At 35.0% G+C, this 5,426-nt stretch overlaps 1 long non-coding RNA gene across 1 annotated transcript; it reads right to left on the reverse strand.

The window, feature by feature from the left end:
- Positions 1-930: 930 nt before the first annotated feature.
- On the reverse strand, positions 931-4,680 carry LOC127455781 (uncharacterized). The gene is made up of 3 exons (XR_007899739.1): positions 4,518-4,680; positions 3,720-3,854; positions 931-2,054 (listed from the first exon to the last, which is right to left on the reverse strand). It is a non-coding gene; the product is annotated as an uncharacterized LOC127455781 (long non-coding RNA).
- Between the last annotated feature and the right edge of the window lie 746 nt (positions 4,681-5,426).

Here is a 5,426-nt window from a genome sequence, read left to right on the forward strand (position 1 = left end):
AGTCAAGTAATAACTCGGGTTTGCATATTGTCAAGTCAATGGCAGAATATGTTCCATATCCCGGGTGCAAGTATTTGAACCATCATTGAAGAGGCACAGAGCGTTATTACTAATAAAGTCTTCAACTCTTTTGCTCTTCACATTAGTGTGGCTTCCTCCCCATAAAGGACTATGACTGTTAAAATCACCCATAATGATGTAAGGGGGTGGCAACTGATCAGACAATTTGTTTTGTAAGTCTTGTAAGGTCACGGTAACATCAGGGGGTATATAAATTGAGCAAAAGGTAATAGTTTTATGGAGAGTTATACTTAAGGCTATTGCTTGTAGGTGGGTGTCTGTAGAGATCTGACTTTGAATTATATCCTGTCTTAAGATGGCCACCCCGCCAGACGGACAATGCATATTTGGGCCAAATGCATTAAAACGTATATACGGTTTCAGAGAAAAAGTGCTGTTTGGTGATAAGTGTGTCTCTTGGAGACAAACAGCAAGAGGATTAAGTAAAGCAGTTAAACGTTTAAGTTTTGCTAAATTTGCCTTAACTCCTTGACAGTTCCACTGAATAATGTAACTACCCATCAGGATGTAGACCGGGAATATGCCCTCTTCTCCTACCCTTAGGGGAAGCACTACGACTACGGGTGGATAATATTCCCTCCATATCGATGTCCTTTGTGTGTTCAATCCTCCGAGATCTACTTTCCTGACTAGCCTTTGATTGTTGTGATCTTGTGCTGTGACTTCTTTCCTTTTGAAGAGAGAGCATTCTGCAAGCTGCCATTGTATGACATCACTGAGAACAAAACATTTTCACAATTTCTCCCTTTGTGTTAAGAAAAAGTCATATGGGGTTATAACAACACAGGGGTGAGAAAACAATGACTGAATTTTCATTTTTGGGTGAACTATCCCTTTAACCCAATAGAGATGCTGTAGAATGACCTCAAGAGAGCCTTTCACACCAGACATCATAAGAATATGGCTGAGCTGAAGCAGTTCTGTAAGGAAGAATAGTTCCAAATTCCTTCTGAAAATTGTGCAGGTCTAATCCGCAGTTACCAGAAACACTTGGTTTGGCTACTGTTGCCAAAGGAGGATTTGGACCAGTTATTAAATCCAAGGGTTCTTACTTCTTCAACAGGACTGTGAATGTTTAATGTGATGTGTTCAATAAAGACATGAAAGAGTATAATTGTTTGTGTATTGTTAGCTTAAGCATGTTGTGTTTGTCTATACTTATGACTTTGATGAAGATAAGATCACATTTTATGACCAATTAATGCAGAAAACCCGCTAATTCCAAAGGGTTCTCATACTTTTTCTTGTCACTGTAAACAGACAAAAAGATATCATATAATTGTATTTCAGTAATTTCTCACAATGCAAATAAATCTTAATGGTCCTAAAATAAGGCTTTGTTTTCTTAATGAGAAATCTAATGTCTTTTTGGGAATTTTATGGTGAAATTTGACATGGACATATTTTTGTGAGATCTTCCCACTCAAAGGACTGAATAATTAGTGGTGTGCCAAAACAAAACCACATGTTTTATATTCATAACATTTGGCAGAAGGCACCTTTAAATTTCATATTTCACTGAAAACCTGTTTATGACCACTTTTTCTGATCTTCAGACTTTCAAATGGATCTTTTGTACAAAATACTCACAACTTACAAATTGCAATGCATACTTCATTAAATGCGACATGATTTTGGTGCATAAGGACAGCCTTCTCACTGGTAGCAACTTTTTCTTCCGTCGCACTGAAAGAAGAGGAATAACATCCTTCAACCTAAATGGCGACAGTTGATGCCCACATTCAGAAACATCTGGCAGGGGCAAACCAGTGTCACACAGGTTAATGCTGCCATCACCCGCGAGCGGTAGAAGCCCCAGACGCAACGACCATTGGGCCTCCACAGCATGATCACGGCCGCTCACTGGAGCTCAGTTCTGATTGGCCCAGTTCGCTTCCACCTGGTACCAGCGATGCTGATCTTTGAGTTCTCCAGACAGTTGATGAGCGGATTCACCTCTGTCATAAGCAAATCTGAGAGGGCACAGACACTCACATTACACCAAAACAGTAATCAGTTATTAATGAATTCATTTTACTATATTGTAATGGGATTATTTAATACCCACATTACTCAGTCATTACTGTACTTAATTAATTATTAAAACACAAAGCTTTGTGTAAAAGATCTCTATAGCTGCCTTTATATTGACATGCTTTTTAATCAAAACACCTTTTTGCACAAATTGTGTTGCTCCATTGATATACAATTAAAACCCAGTATATATATATATATATATATATATTATATATATATATTCTAGTTCTGTTGTGTCACTCGCTCTTAGTGTGGACATGCCATTAATTAAAAGATGATCTGTGGATGTGCTGTGTCTGTACTACCATCAGAGGGCGACACTGTATAACTTAAATATCAAAGAATCTGTTTGACTCACTTCGTTGAGTGGCAGGACAGTCATACAGGTAGCTATTGATGAACCAAGAGAGGAATTAAACGAATTAACTACTTAATTAGTTAACTAATTACTGAATTATTTTCAACAATTAATAAATATTAAATAAACTCTCTTCATTGTTTACATTCTCTTTTAACAAAAGTAGACTACACATAGCCAAATAACTCTTTCGTACTACTTTATCTTATTAAAGATTAACACAAACATTAAACTATTTAGCAATATAAATATATATTGTACATTGCACATTGTTTTCCACTGTTTATTATACTTTGTATTGTTTTGTATGTACATTGCAATCACTCTCTCATGTATGCAGGGTTTGGAGGGATACTTTGGATTACTTCTTCAGCACTGGTAGATTTTTTTCACTAGTTTTGACTATAAAAACTCTGCCAGTACAGTAAGACAAAATACACATGTTAAAAATACATTCTGTGAAAAACCTAAATATCTTATGCAGTGTTGTTTCTAAAACAAGATAAATAAAATTGATCTTATTTTAAGGATTTTTAGATATTTTTACAGGAAAACAATACAAAAATTATTATCAAGAATATGATTTTTGCCCTAATATCAAAGGTCTTACTAGAAAAAAAGAAATTATGATCCAACATGAATTTTCTTGATAAAAAAATATGATCGTGCCTGGTAACGTGCATGTAAAATGGCTAGAAATAGCATTTTATCTTAGCGTAAAGCTGATTTCTTCTGCTCCAAACTTACTTCAAACTTACTTCTCTGTCTGCTCGTATGAATGTAACACATCATAAGAAAGTGTTTCCCCGCTGTTCAAATGCACTTTGGATCACATCATTTATATGTATAAATGTTTTCCATCTGAAAGGACTAAATATTAAATGAAACAAATGACAATAAAATGCAAAGTAATCTCTTCAGTAATCAAAATACTTTTTGAATGTAACTGTATTATAAATACCAATGATTTAAACTGTAACTGTAGTGGAAAACAGTTACTTATATTTTGTATTTTAAATACGTAATCCTGTTACATGTATTCTGTTACTCCCCAACCCCGCATGTATGTCATAAATCTGTTCCTATAACAGTTTCCACCAGCACAGTCGTGTGGCAATAGAGTGTCTATTCTATTCTATTCTATATGTTTATATTATTAGTACTATGTAACCTAACCTTGCATGTAGGATGCTAATGTTTAGATGTTGATAGGTTTGAGAACTTTCAGACTCCTCATCCTCACCTGTTGAGGCCCCTAAGCATTGATAGGGCCATTTGACCATAATCTTCAGTCACCACTCCACAAACAGAACATAATGCTTTACGGCGGTCAGCCAATGCTTATACAAATCATCCAACATGCTGGCGTCCACCAGACCTGAAACGAAACAAAAGAGAGAGACAAAGACCATTAACACATTTTTTTAAATTGATGATCATGGTACCTTTGAAGACTATGAATCAAGCATGAACTCAAAATTGACAATTTTTTATTTCCTAATACACGTTCCTAGTCTTATTATGCACAATCCATCGGTGCATGTTATTTTGAATAATAAAAAAGGTTGTCTTTATAATCTCTCATTAAAATATGTGTTACAGTGATTTTACAACAGGTAAGGGGTCTTTTTGGACAAAAAAAAATAAAAAATAAAATAAAAAAATAAAACGAATGCATGGCCTTGTGGTTATTATTGCTTGCAACAGCAAAGTGATAGAAAGACACCCGTTTACTGATGATAATGATGATAAGAATTAACAATTCTTCCATCAAGAAATATAGTTAATAAACCAAACTGTAGGCCATTTATGGTTGCAACCAACTAAGGGTGGGTAAAAATATCCATTTTCCGATGCATCACGATCTTCATTTGAACGATCTCAATATCGATTCTTAAATCCCAAGATCGATCTTTTATGTGCAACCCTCCACAACAATGAGAGGAAATCACTCACATTTGCAACCAAATTTCGTGCTTTGTTACTTTAATGTATACTGTATATTAGGCAACTGGCTGGTAAATATTCAGATTTCACTCACCAGTAATTTTGAAGTTTAATGGTGGAGTATTCAGCAGCGAGATCCTTTCATTGAGTGTTGAGAGTAAAAGTTGCTCTGTGTGATGTGTGTCCAAGGACGTGATCCACTCTTACTGTTCTTTAGTCAGTATTGATCAAAAACAACAAAAAAATAAGCATTTAAATCTAATCACACATAGCACAGATGAGGCAAAGCCAATCGAGTTTCATTAACATGCGCAGAACTCTTTACAGAAGCTCTTTACAGAAATGCCGGTTTTCTTAAAGAGACAGTACTGGTTTTAGCATGTGTTCAGCAAATCAATGTAAATACTTGTAAATAGCACAAATTATGCAATTAAATAGACATGTAACAGAAAATAATACATTAAATATAATCTTTTTTGATTGAATACATGGAATTGTTCATTTTAAAAAGCCAAGATGTGAGCAAAATGATGAAAAACTAAGATATAATTAGAATTTGTTTAATTTTCATAATGTACCTAGTTAGAAGGTCCCCTGTATAATTAACAGCATTAGCTGGGAGATCATTTCTTTCATATGTAAGCAAAAGGGACATTATAACTGAAATATACCCATATGAATCGATATCAAATCAAGAGCTTGTGAATCTTAATTGAATCAGGAAATCTGTATCAGTACCCAGCCCTACAACCAACGTAACAAAGATCATTCTATGAATACATAATGCAATCATTAATATAGAATTCAGTTAATACACTGTCACAGGTTTGTGTGTATAGGCTATTTTACAACCGATTCGTCCAGAGCGGAGTGGTTAAACCCTGATTCGCTGTAAAACTTCCAGTAGTTTGCAGAGCAAACACACATGCACGTCAATCGCACTTTAATAAAAGATTATAGGGTTCCTGTACGTAGCTCAACTACATAAAGCATGGCGCTAGCG

The sequence above is a fragment of the Myxocyprinus asiaticus genome, chromosome 18 (assembly GCF_019703515.2).
Source record: "Myxocyprinus asiaticus isolate MX2 ecotype Aquarium Trade chromosome 18, UBuf_Myxa_2, whole genome shotgun sequence".
NCBI classification, from domain to species: domain Eukaryota; kingdom Metazoa; phylum Chordata; class Actinopteri; order Cypriniformes; family Catostomidae; genus Myxocyprinus; species Myxocyprinus asiaticus.